Genomic DNA, 13,953 nt, shown 5'->3' on the forward strand with positions numbered 1-13,953 from the left:
ACCACTGTGCCACCAGGGAAGTCCCAAGTTTATTGATTTCTTACATTTGTTCTGATGTAATTAGTATTTTCACATTATAGATACTTTTTAATTAGCAGCAGTCAGGCATTTGAAAAGGAGCAGAGAAGGTAACATGGTGTAATAAGGACAAGACTAAAAGGTAGAAGACCATCTGCATTTTAATTCCACTTGTGACAGTGAAGAGCTATGTGGCCTTGGTCAATTCACTGAACTTCATAGGCCTCAGTTTCACCATTTGAAACGGGGGTACAGTTGGGCCAGATGTTTTCTAATATTCTTTCAGCCTTATTTAAATATGTGGCTCTACTGCAGTTGAAGTTTTTATATTGATAAAATTTTAAGGAAATGTTTTAGAGTCTAGAATTTGAAATACAATTAGATATCAGGTAAGTAAAAGTTAGGGTAAAAAACTGACCCACAGACTTGACCCTGGACTTTCTCAGGCAAATAAAGTGTATTCCATTCATTAAGTGGACATTTATTAAACCTGTGGTGCCACAAATACTATGCCAGTTTTGATGTTATAAAAATGATTGCAGCATGACTGCTACCTTCTAGGAATTCACAGTTGGGTGGAACTGGCTATAATTATGAGGCTGTTATAAATTTTTTGGATTGATCTTTTTAGTGTGATAATCCATTAGAATACTTCTCTGATTTTTGATGGTGTTAGGCTGTGATACATCTGAAGCTTTAATAAATCCCTTTGTACTACATAGATTTAGCCTCAAGTAAACCGATTCAGTTCTCTAGGCAGGAAGACTTGATGTTTTTCTAGATGTTAGTTCATTACAGATACGTGTGGCTCACATACACAGGCTCCACAACACCTGTACAGAGGTTTTACTATAAGAAAACACATTTGAAAGCAAGGCTTTTAAAAAAACATTTCAGATTTATTTTGCAGTAAAGTTAGAAAAGGACTGAATGATTCATTGAAGCACATAGTTGTGATGTCAGTTAACAGGTAGTCATGACTGGATGACAGCTTTGCTGCATTGTATCGGGAAAAGAGCCTCTGACATTAATTAAAACATCTTTTTTAATTGATAGAACCGGAGACTAATTATTTAGGATATTTTTCTTTAACACATGTAGTTAACATTTAGAACAAAATAAGCATGGGCATTTGAAGATGGTTAGCTTTTTAAGGTTTGCATAATAGATTTTGTAGAAAGAAAGAGAAGGAAGGAAAAGAAAAGAAACTAAAACTATAAGGTGGAAAATCAGTATATTTTTCCCAGAAAAAGTTCTTTTTGTAAGGTTAGCCTTTTTGGTTAGATTTCTGGGCAGCCCATTAGAGTTTACCTGTAAAAACCTAACATAAAGATATAACAGTGTTTCTGTGGTAAATATGTTCTGATTGATTTTAAGTTTTGTGTGTTTTTTTTAAATTTGCTGAGCTCTTTGAGCAAATGAAATACTTGGCCTACTAAATGCTCTGATTATACAGTGGATAACCTGTAGCTTTGCCAGTCCTCACCTTCCCAGCTTTTCACTATTTAAAAATCACTGTTATGAGCTCCATGTTAGGATGCTAGGACTCTGAGCTTAATTTAAGGACAGAAGCTTCCCTAGTTCCTCCCACCTGCTTGCTAGGCACTGTGAAACTTGCTTCCTACCCTGATCCGGTGTGAGAAATGGAAACAGGTCAAAAGATTGGGAATGAGAAACAAAAATGAGGGGAGTAGAAGAGGAGAAATGAGAAGTGGATGTAGTATGAAGTTTATAATTTTCTTTTTTGTGTCCTTTTTTCTTTTTCCCACCCATTCACTCCTTCTGTTAGGTATTGGGTAAAGACGGAAGAAAACCTGTTTTATTTTTTATTTTTAGATTTTATTTATTTTCTTTTAAACAATTTTTTGGCTGCATCGGGTCTTAGTTGCGGCATGCAGGATCTTTCATTGTGGCGCGGGCTCTTCGTTTTGGCACGTGGGCTTCGCTTTAGTTGTGGCGTGTGGGCTTTAGAGCACGTGGGCTCTGTGGTTTGCGGCACATGGGCTCTCTCGTTGAGGCGCGCGAGCTCAGTAGTTGTGGTGTGGGGACTTAGTTGCCCTGCAGCTTGTGGGATCTTAGTTCCCCGACCAGGGATCGAACCCCGTCCCCTGCATTGGAAGGCGGATTCTTTACCACTGGACCACCAGGGAAGTCCCAAGAAAGCCTGTTTTATGTCAGATGCTTTGCTATACATTCATATACATTTTCACGTTTAACTTAAATCTTTGAAAAGGCATTCCCAAAACACAGAGGAATCATGCATAAGATAGGCTTTTACTACACACAAAGAAACTGAGGACCAGTAAGTATATGTAATTTGCTAAGGTCACATGACTCGTTGATGTGACTGAATAATTGACAGCAAGACTGTTTCCTATAAGACACCTTCCTTAGGGATAAGGAGCAATGATGGAAAGGGAGATTTTTTTATCTTTTTCCTTCTTCCTTAAACTGTACATTTGTATCAGGCTGAGAATTTTCAACACTTACACTTTTCTTTTTAATGGAATTAGCTTTGTGGTGCATCTTTCATAATGGGTGTTGAGGTCAACTATTGTATGAGGTAAAAAATTGGGTTATTGAACTAACTAAACTGTAGCTACAGCCCACATTACAGAGACAGTGTTTGCATGTTTTTCCAATCAAGTTTTTTTCCTATCTAAATTTAATTCATCAGGGAATTCCCTGGCAGTCCAGTGGTTAGGAGTCTACGCTTTCACTCTGGAGGGACTGGGTTCAATCCCTGGTTGGGGAACCAAGATCCCACAAGGCTCCCACAAGCTGTGTGGCGTGGCCAAAAAGAAAAAAATTCATCAAAGGAGCAAAGGAGCATGCAGAAGTGAGTTATTACTCTAACTCAACTGGAGTAAATGTGGTTCATTTGTAAGTTTGGGTTTGTAAAGTATATATATAGTCTGTATGTATATAGTCAGCCTCCCCCCATATATATTTATATATATATATATATATATAGTTTATGGTCAAATCAGTTTTCCTTCTACTGTGCAATATTGCCTTCTTTTCTACTAATTATATGATTTATTCCTAGATGAGTTCGTAGAAATAGATGGAAGCTCTGTATTGTCTAAATTGTCCTCCATCATGTTTCAGGCACATGCTGCAGAAAGAGAGCACACTTTCTGATTTGTTCTGTCAGTAGGATGGTGGTTTCCTGCACCTTGGTACAGACTTACCAACATTCAAAGCTGCACTTCCTTCTTAAGGAAATCCAGTAGAATTCTTCCAAATTGGCTTGTTCTTTTATTTATTTAAAATTTTTATTTTTTTGGCTGCGTTGGGTCTTCGTTGCTGCGCGCGGGCTTTTCTCTGGTTGCGGCCAGCGGGGGACTCCTCTTCGTTGCGGTGCGCAGGCTTCTCATTGTGGTGGCTTCTCTTGTTGCAGAGCACGGGCTCTAGGCGTGCGGGCTTCAGTAGTTGTGGCGCGCAGGCTCAGTAGTTGTGGCGCACGGGCCTAGTTGCTCCGTGGCATGTGGGATCTTCCCGGACCAGGGCTCAAACCCTTGTTCCCTGCATTGGCAGGTGGATTCTTAACCACTGCACCACCAGGGAAGCCCTGGCTTGTTCCTTTAAATCTTATTGTTCCGTGAATTCCTCACTCTCTGCATGAAGAGTCTCATCTAAAGCTCTAAATGGAAATTTTGTTTGCTACTCTTTTGCCACTGTGTCAAGTTCCATTGACAGTGATTTCCTTCACCACCTTAGAAGCCTTTTCTTCTTTGGCTTCCTTTTATTTCTTCCGTTGTATCTAAGAATGTACCCTTTGTCCTCTCTTATAAGCTGGAGCATTGTTTTCTATGGGAATACAGCTTGATTTTGTTGCATTATTATCCCACATAGAATATCCGCAGTACAACTCCACACATCACTGCCAACAGTTCCATCACTGCCTGTGTTTATTGAGTCTACATAAGGATTAGCAGATAGGTTTAAACTGTTGTGCTAGGGACTCCCCAGTGGTCCAGTGGTGAAGAGTCCACGCTCCCACTGCAGGGAGCACGGGTTCCCCCTGGTTGGGGGAACTAGAATCCCGCATGCCACGCAGCGCAGCCAAAAAATAAATATATAAAATACCCTGTTGTGCCAACTCTATGAGCTTAGAATGGCTTCCACTAGGTAAGCTCCACAAGGGTAGGATCTTTATTTTGTTTACTGAAGTTATCCCAAGTATCTAGAACAACAGCACATAGTAGGCATGTATTAAATAGTTTTAAAATATGGGCAAGTACAGCAGTTCGCTGGCAATATTTGCTTGCCATGGGCATAGGAGAAAGGAGTGTCAGCAGCCAGCTTCTCACTGAAAACTCATGCAGCAAGTAACCTCAAGACTCCTTGGAGTGGCAGGCCCAGTGCTAAACAATGGCATTAATGCTCAGGATGAATTCAGATAAACACTCTACTTGAGTCTGATGAAGAAACTGAGATTTGATTTAGCAGTGACTTGTAAATGTTAAGGAGAAGTAAGAATAAGTGGGTTTCTTTTCTTTATATCATAGTCTCTAACTATATCTCTAGCAGCCATGCTTCTTAAAAACTGTAGCACACATCCGTTCCCCATACACTGATTGAGTCATATGCTTGTATCTGGTTGTAGGTAGAACTGAGACAAATAGTCCTTGGCAGGGCAGCTACCTTCCAGTGACAACTTTACACCATAGAAGGGGAGAAGGCATTTTTAGTGGAAACGTAGCTGTCTCTACCACAGAAGGGAACAGGAAGTAACCTAGTAGTTGAATGAGTTAGGTATATGGAAATACACTATCTAGTTGTATAAACATGATTAGAATATTTATTTGAAAGGTGTGGGCACAGATGGTATTTTCTTAATTCGGGCAACAATATTAGTACAGGAGCGAACTAACGGTGATGGTTTAAGATTGTAGTGGGCAATATACCACCTAAAGGAATGAATTTCCCAGGCTTTTTTATATGAAAAGTTTGAGAAGCACCCTGGTAGGGAAGGGCGTCAGAGTAGAATGGGGCTTTTATCTAAATACATTTAGATAGCACTTTTAGTGATTGAGAAAAGACAGTAATTAGCCGTATCAAAGAATTTGGTGGGGAATAGTGGCAGGTGGAAATTATGATGGAGCTAAACCTCCTTTTCCCCAGTCTCACCTCACACTTCCCCTTCCCCCCACCCCCTTAAGCCACTCCTACTGGGGCTTAGCTTTTGATTTTTTTTTTTAATGAATAGAACTTAAGTCAGAAGGAGGAACTCGTAATAAAGGTCAAGTAGAAGAGAGAGTCAAGAACCTCTTAGGTTGTCAGAGGATGAATAGGATTTTTAGGATGATTGATGCTTAGAAGAGGGAAAAACTAATGACAACGTAGACGATTCTTCGAGATAATCACAGCCAGCAGTAAGAAGCCACAGATCCACAACTTCAGAAAGTCGAAATGATAGATCATAAGAAACAACTAGCACGTCTTCTTTTTAATCTCCTAACTTCTGTAACAAGAGGATGCTCATTAATGGAAAAGCTAGAAAAAAAGTATAAGAAACTAGATAGCAGATAGTAAGAGGGTATCTAGCTTTGACTGATTTCAGGCTTCTAGGTCCAGAAGAATTCCATCTGAAGGTTCTAAAAGACATTTCTGATATTCCCAGGACCCCACTGATAATAGAAAGAAATCATGGTGGACTTCCCTGGTGACACAGTGGTTAAGAATCTGCCTGCCAGTGCAGGGAACACAGGTTTGATCCCTGGTCTGGGAAGATCCCACATGCCACGGAGCAGCTAAGCCTGTGCGCCACAACTACTGAGCTGCGCTCTAGAGCCTGCGAGCCACAGCTATTGACCCCATGTACTGCAACTACTGAAGCCCGCACGCCTAGAGCCCGTGCTCTGCAACAAAGAGAAGCCACCGCAGTGAGAAGCACGTGCACTGCAACGAAGAGTAGTCCCTGCTTGCCGCAACCAGAGAAAGCCTGCGTGCAGCAACGAAGACCCAACGCAGCCAAAAATAAAAACAAAATTAAAAAAAAAAAAGAAAGAAGTCATAGAGACAGACATCTCAAAAAGAAAGAAAAATGATTAAATGATGCCTTAAAAGGTGAATTTTAATAAATGCAGACACTGAAAGTTGCCTTTAAATCTGGACAAGATTCTGTAACAGTTTATTAAACAGTTACCATTTATAAACAATTGGAATGTTACAGAGAAGTAATTCTTAACAGTTAGTTGTCCAGCAGTGCTTTCTTGAATTGTTGAACCACCTCTTTGTAGTCTGAGTAAATACTGGCTCTAGATCATCTGTCAGTGGTACTTTCCTGTGTTGGTGAGTGGTCGGACCTGATAAAGCTTAGTTTCCTTCTAACAGCAAGGGTCAGTGATTCCTTTTCCAATTTATTTATTTTTTGGTCTGTTTTATTTTCCCCTTTCTGTAATTAAGTCTTCTAATGGCACTATAGACTTTGCTTTATCTTTTTGATATTCAGAGTCAGGGATATTAACAGGTTTAAAGCTCTTTTTATGTATTTCTGGATTTTTCTTTTTTAAGGAAAATTAAACTGGAGTATGGGATAAGCATGTGTGTTTATCCCGTAATATCTGTGAACATTGTTTTATTTTTATTATATATATGAACAAAGATACCTCAGAGTTATTTTTATTTGCTTTTTCAGTTGAAGTCTCCTGTGCATTTTTCTGTGCTTGCTCATAACCATTGCCAATCTTGCTCTTGGGTTGTCTTTTTCTTATAGATTTTTACAGATTCTTCGTGTACAATGGATATTAATCCTTTATGTTGCAAACACTTCATATCTCTGCTTGTCTTTATTTTGTTTAATGTTTTTCTTTTATCTTAAAGTATTACAAGTAATTTTCCTTTTGTAACTTCTGAATTTTGTGTTCTAAGAATACTTTCCACAGTTGACAATAATTTTAAAAATTCTATTTATAGGTTTTTGTTTTGTTTTATGTTACAAATAATTTAGCTGTTTACTCTGAAACTTATATATGTTGTAAGATAAGGATCCAATTCCTTTTTTCTTTCCTCAGATGATAGAGCTCACCAATGCTCTTTATTAAATCTAAATCTCTCCTTTTACCACAGATTCAAAATGCCACATTTAGCATTTACAAATTCTTTTACTCTCAGGCTTGTTTTGGGGCACTCTTTGTTTTCCCGATATTTACTTGTTTATTACTATGCCAGGACCACATAGCTTGATGATGAGGATGATCATGACCCTGATAACAACAGCAGGAGCAGCAGCTAATGCGTATTGAGTATTACCTGTGTACCAGTCACAGTGGTAAATACTTTAACATATTTTACCTGATTCATTTCTCACAAAACCCAGAGTTAGGTATTCTTTTTTCTTTTTAAAATCTGGCTTAAATGTTCTGACCGGTAGCCATCTTATTTAATGAAAGGATTTTCTTTCTTTAAATATGGAACACTTCACAAATGTGCCTGTCCTTGCACAGGGGCCATGCTAATCTCTGTATCGTTCAAATTTTAGTTTATGTGCTGCCAAAGCAAGCAATTGAGTTAAGTATTTTCAATATCTTTATTTTTACAGGTGAAGAAGTAGGTTTTGAGAAGTTATATTTATTTAGGTTACAAGCTAGGACTGTCACCAACTCTGACTCTAGAGCCTATACTCTTAACCGTGAGGTTGTGATTACTAGTGGGACAAATTTCCTCATTTTTCTTTTTTTAAAAATTTCTCGGGCTTCCCTGGTGGCGCAGTGGTTGAGAGTCCACCTGCCGATGGAGGGGACCCAGGTTCGTGTCCTGGTCCGGGAAGATCCGACATGCCGCCGGAGCGGCTAGGCCCGTGAGCCATGGCCACTGAGCCTGCGCGTCTGGAGCCTGTGCTCCGTAACGGGAGAGGCCACAACAGTGAGAGGCCCGCGTAATGCAAAAAAAAAAAAAAAAAAAAAAATTTTCTCAGCTATTCTTATGCATTTACTTTTCCATGTGAACATTGTGCTTTTGATCTAGATAATGTTAATTATTTAGATTTATTTAGGGAAGAATGGACACCTTTATAATAATGGATCTTATTATCTAAAAATAAATGGTTTGTTTCATTTATTAAGGTTCTTTATATCCCACAGTTTTATTTTTTTAATATAGACTCTGAACATTTGTTGTTAAGCTTATTCATAGGTATTATTTCATGTGTGGTTTTAGAAAAACTTGTTATTTGGAAATAATTTCAAAGTTACAGAAGAGTTGCTAACATTTTGCCACATTTGATTTTGTCATTCCTTTCTTGTATATGTGTGTGGGTATCCTCCCCACATCCCCACCTTGAAAGTTAGTTGCAGACATCATTCTCATCACCCTTAATTACTTCGGTGTACATTTTCTAAATCAGGGACATTTTCTTATACACCGACAGTACAGTCAATCAAATTCAGGAATTTTAACATCACTATGACACAGTTATCTAATAGATAATTGTTGTAGGTTGAATTGTGTTTCCCCCAAAAGTTCTAATCCCCAGTATCTGTGAATGTGACCTTATTTGGAAATAGGGTCTTTGCAGACGTAATCAAGTTAAAATGAAGTCATACTGAATTAGGGTGGGCCCTAATCCAGTATGACTGGTGTACTGATAAGAAGAGGAAAATGCCATGTGACGATAGAGGCAGAGATGGGAGCGACACAGCTGCAAGCCAAGGAGTCCAAGGATTGCCAGCCACAACCAGAAGTTAGCAGGAGGCAAGAAAGATTCTATCCAGAGATAGAGGGAGCGTGGTCCCGCTGGCACCTTGATTTTGGACTTGTGGCCTCCATTACTGTGAGAGAATACATTTCTGTTGTTTTAAGCCTTTTTAAAAAAATTTATTTATTTATTTTTAATATATTTATTTATTTATTTATTTTGGCTGTGTTGGGTCTTCGTTGCTGTGTGCGGGCTTTCTCTAGTTGCGGCGAGCGGGGGGCTACTCTTCGTTGCGGTGCGCTGGCTTCTCTTGTTGCAGAGCACGGGCTCTAGGCGTGTGGGGTTCAGTAGTTGTGGCACGTGGGCTTAGTAGTTGTGGCTCGCGAGCTCTAGAGCGCAGGCTCAGTAGTTGTGGCGCACAGGCTTAGTTGCTCTGCGGCATGTGGGATCTTCCCGGGCCAGGGCTCGAACCCGTGTCCCCTGCATTGGCAGGCGGATTCTTAACCACTGTGCCACCAGGGAAGCCCATATTTACTTATTTTTAAACAGCAGCCCTAAGGAGTTAATGTCGCAGTCCATAATCAAAATTTTTCTAGTTGTCCTAATAGTGTCCTTTATAACAAAAATCCAGAATGTAACCCACTGCATCTAGTTACGGCTCTTTAGTCTCCTTTAATCTGAATAGTTCTTTAGCCTTTATCTTTCATGATGTTGATATTTTTGAAAAGTCAGAATGCTTGTTTTGTACAGGGTACCTTATTGAGGATTTGTCTGTGCTTTCTCGTGATTAGATTTAGATTATGAATTAGGGCAGGAATACTACTGATATATCAGGGGTATTGTGTCGTTCCTGGTATAGCCCATCAGGAGGCACACCTTGTTAGTCCCATTATTAGCAGTATTAATTCTGCTTAGGTAAGGTGATATCTGTCAGGTTTCTCCACTGTAAAGTTAACATTTTTCTCTTTTTCATTAATAAGTGATTTGTAGGAAAATAGTTTTAGATTCCATGAATGAGTCTTGCCTGAATTGATTATTGAAATGATGGCTGCAAAGTAATACTTTTCTAACTGTGTAATTCCTTCTATGTTTATTAGTTGGGATTCTGAAAGAAAATCTTCCCTTCTCACTCATTTATATCAGAGTGATTTTTGGATTTTCTTTTTAGTCAACAGGTTATAATCTATTACTGTCATTCATTTTGATGCTCAAATTCATCCTGTATTTAGCCAGCAAGAGCCTCTTCAAGATGGTTCCTGTACACTTTCGATATATCCACATCATGTTTTGAGTAGTACTTAATTTTCTTGGTGTAAGATGTCCCAGGCTCTGAAACTGAGCAGAGGGCTTGTGTGTCTGCAGTGCAGAAAGCCAAACTCTGACAGCAGGAGTTTGTAGCAAAGTAAGGATTTGTTACAGGGTGCCATGCAGGGGAGTGGAAGACAAGCCTCAGGCCCACTCCAACTTGGTCTTTGAGTTAGGGATATTCTTAAAGGGGAAGAACAAAGAGGCTGGGATTAACAAAAGAGACATGGTCTTGTGACATTTTTCAGTCATAGTTTTGGGAGTCAGGATGTTTCTGGTTTATGATTCTCCTAGCCAGGTGGTCCATGGCTCAGGGGTCTGTTAGCTCATCTTGCCCTGGAGAAATGACCTGAGTTTGTATATTACTGATGATATCTACATCAGCAGCTTTAGGCATCTGACTCTGGTTGATTAGTGTTCAGTTAGCACGGCATTGAGGTCAGAGGGGACAAGAAAGGGGATAAAGTTTTGGATAGACATATTAACCATAAACTTTGTAATGGAACTTGGTTTCAGTCCCCACTCCTGTTTTAACTTTCCCCAAATCTTTCAGGGAATGGGGCGACAGCTGCTCTGGCTACTTCTTGTTGAAACAGGGTGTATTCTTGCCTCAATTTGGGGAATGGAAATGTTGCATACCAACTTTCAAAACACTTGGTCAAATAGATCATAGGTCACCATGAAACAATACTTATTCACTTAACAAAGTGACAATAAAAGATTTCAAAAGCAAATATATAGAGTTAGAACAAATTACTTAAAAGGTAAAGAAAGTTAGCCGCTCAGTATTCCCCACAAAAAAAATTTGTTTTCTTAACAAAGAAAACATATTCAAGTTTTGTACCATATTGCCTTTAATCTTAAAATTCATTGACTCAATTAAATTCATCCTGATCTTAATCCTGACCACACATAGAATTCCTTTTTTTTTTTTTGATTTTAATTTTTGTCTGCGTTGGGTCTCCGTTGCTGCCTGCAGGCTTTCTCTTGTTGCGGCGAGTGGGAGCTACTCTTCGTTGTGGTGTGCGGGCTTCTCATTGTGGTGGCTTCTCTTGTGGCACGTGGGCTTCAGTAGTTGCAGCACACAGGCTCAGTAGTTGCAGCACATGGGCCCTAGAGCATGTGGGCTTCAGTAGTTGCAGTGCGTGGGCTCAGTAGTTGTGGCACACGGCTTAGTTGCTCCACGGCATGTGGGATCTTCCCGGACCAGGGATCAAACCCGTGTCCCCTGCATTGGCAGGTGGGTTCTTAACCACTTTGCCACCAGGGAAGTCCCATAGAATTCCTTTCTATGGATTCTTTATTTTCTCTTGCAAATCTTCTGCAACTTTCTGTATCCATATTAATTTGTCCCCTACTTTCTTTCCCTTAACAAAATGCATTTCCATTCCTTATACCTTCTTTTTCCTTGCATACAAAGATGTTTTCCATATTAATTTTTAGTTTTAATTACATTAATTAAAATTCTCAACTCTTAAAAACCTTAATTTCTGATGAAAACTAAGAAGTAAGTAATTGTGGACTGTTTGTCATACCACCATTTCCCCATTGGCAAATTTTATGAACATATTCTATAACCTCTAGAAACATACATTTCCTCAGAGCATAATTTTTTAAATTGAAGTATAGTTGATTTACAATATTATGTTAGTTTCTCATAACATAGTTTCTTTCCTCTACGTGGTACAGGATGTGTCTAATAAACCCAAACGTCTTTAGTTTTTCTCTCGTAAGAAGACAAAAGTAGATAGACTTGTTTAGCAGTTAATGTTTCAGTATTTTATCTTATTTGAAATGACCTGGATATTCAATGAATTCCCATCATTTAACTTTATTTAGCAAAACTTTAAAGTTTCAAGTTACCAAAAGTCTGGAGAAACTATTTTTACTTGAAATTTTAATTTATTTTTTTCATTTTTGGCCACGCCACGTGGCATGTGGGATCTTCGTTCCCTGACCAGGGATGGAACCCGGGCCCCCTGCGTTGGAAGCGTGGAGTCTTAACCACGGGGCCACCAGGGAAGTCCTTGGAGAATCTAGTTTTAAATAGACATACCTAAAACATAATTATGCCTTAGGAGTTCACCTAAAATTTCCTATCTCATTTATCTCTATTTCATTACTTATGAAAATACCAAGGTTGCAAATAGTGAGTCTACACATTACCCACAACTTCTGTCCAACTGCTGTAAATTGGGATTTCCCATGACACCTCCTTGGGTTTGATAATTTGCTGTAATGGCTAACAACTCAGGAAAAGTTTATTTACTTGGTTACTGGTTTATTATAAAAGGATACAACTCGGAAACAGGCAATGGAAGAGATGCACAGGGTAATGTATGTGGGAAGGGGTGTGGGGCTTCCAGGTAAGCCACCCTCCCAGAACCTCCAGGTCTCTTCAGCACCTGGAAGGTCTCTGAACCCCTTCAGTTAGGATTTTTATGGAGACCTCTTTACAGAGGCTTCACTGATTAAACCATTGACTGTTGGTGTTTAGTTCAAGCTCCAGCTCCTCTTCCCTCCCCTGAGGTGGGAGTGTGTGGTGGGGCTGAAATTTCCAGCCACTCAATCCACTGGTGGGTTCACCCTAGGGGCTTTCTACTAGTTACCACTAACACAAACTCAGGGACTTGTGAATAACAAAAGGTGTTCCTTCACCTTTATTGCTCTTATCCGTCAGGAAATTCCAAGGGTTTTAGGAGCTCTGGGCTAGGGATAGGGAGGAAAACCAAATACATATTTCTTATTGTTAATCACAATGTGTCAAGTAGCTCCTGGCCACATGGGACAGTTGAGCAGTTGAAATGTGCTGTAAGTGTGAAATACATCCAGATTTTGAAGACTTAATATAAAAAGAATGTAAAATAATTCAACTTTTTTGGTCGATACATGTTGAAATTATAATATTTTGGATATATTAGGTTAAGTAAGATATTATTAAAGTTAATCTCACCTGTTTATTTTTCACCTTTTTTTTTTTTTCCTGCTACGCAGCTTGTGGGATCCTTGTTCCCCCACCAGGGATCGAACCCTGGTCCTCTGCAGTGAAAGCGCGGAGTCCCAACCGCTGGACCTCCAGGAAATTCCCCTATTTTTAATGCGGCTACTAGAAAATTTAAAGTTTATATATGTGACTCACATCATATTTTTGTTGGATAGCATTGCTCTAGATCCAGGCTGCCTGGGAGTTATCTTTGATTTGGAGCAAGTTACATAATCTCTATGCCTCAGTTTTCTCACCTTTAAAGGAAAAGTAAAAAGAAAAAGCCTTTAACTCACAGGGTTGTTTTAAAGATTGAGTAGGTTAATGTGTGCAAGAGTACTTAGAACAGTGCTTGGCACATAGTAAGTGCCTAATGTTGTCTGTTACTATTCCCAATATGAGTGCAAACTGCATGAAGGCTGGGACTTTGTTTCGTTCACTACTATATCTCCACTTCTTAGGTTCTCAGTAATTTTTGAATGAATAAATGAATATGGAGAGTTTTTGAGTAACGTAGGTAGTGATTGGGAAGGTTTCTTGATTATCCAGAATGTCTGTTGAAAAAATATTACAACCAAGAAAATTGCATCCCTAAAAGACAGGTGGCGTGGACTTCTCTCTTAGGAAAAATCTATATCAAAAGGTTAGAAAAATCAAAAGACAAATTAGATATATTTTGAGATTAAAAAGTAGAAAATATATATTATTTGCACTGCATTTTCCAGGCTGTCCGAGACTCTCAATAAAAATTCTCTAAGCCTGCAAAAAAAAACCCTAAAAAACTAAAAAACAATACTAAGTCAGTGATCAAATATCTGGTGGTGGGCTAGAAGAGCATGCTGCTGCTGGTCCTTGGTGTCTGTGGTATTTTAAGGGCTTTTCAGTGCTGTTGTTTCCTCAGAAAAACTCTTAATTTGCTAGGGACTGATATTTGCTAGCAGTCCAAGAGAGTGCGAAGATTCCCCTGACTTAGGAACTCTTCACTAGATCTTTCCCTTGTTTC

General features: G+C 39.2%; 1 protein-coding gene and 1 pseudogene across 4 annotated transcripts in view; one reads left to right on the top strand and one right to left on the bottom strand.

Annotated features, from left to right (window-relative positions):
• The window catches only part of YES1 (YES proto-oncogene 1, Src family tyrosine kinase), a 75,978-nt gene that overhangs the window by 6,997 nt on the left and 55,028 nt on the right, over window positions 1–13,953 (top strand). The window lies entirely within an intron of this gene.
• Window positions 7,431–7,527, bottom strand: LOC117307772 (U6 spliceosomal RNA; annotated as a pseudogene).

Source organism: Tursiops truncatus, chromosome 13 (assembly GCF_011762595.2).
Source record: "Tursiops truncatus isolate mTurTru1 chromosome 13, mTurTru1.mat.Y, whole genome shotgun sequence".
Taxonomy (NCBI): Eukaryota; Metazoa; Chordata; class Mammalia; order Artiodactyla; family Delphinidae; genus Tursiops; species Tursiops truncatus.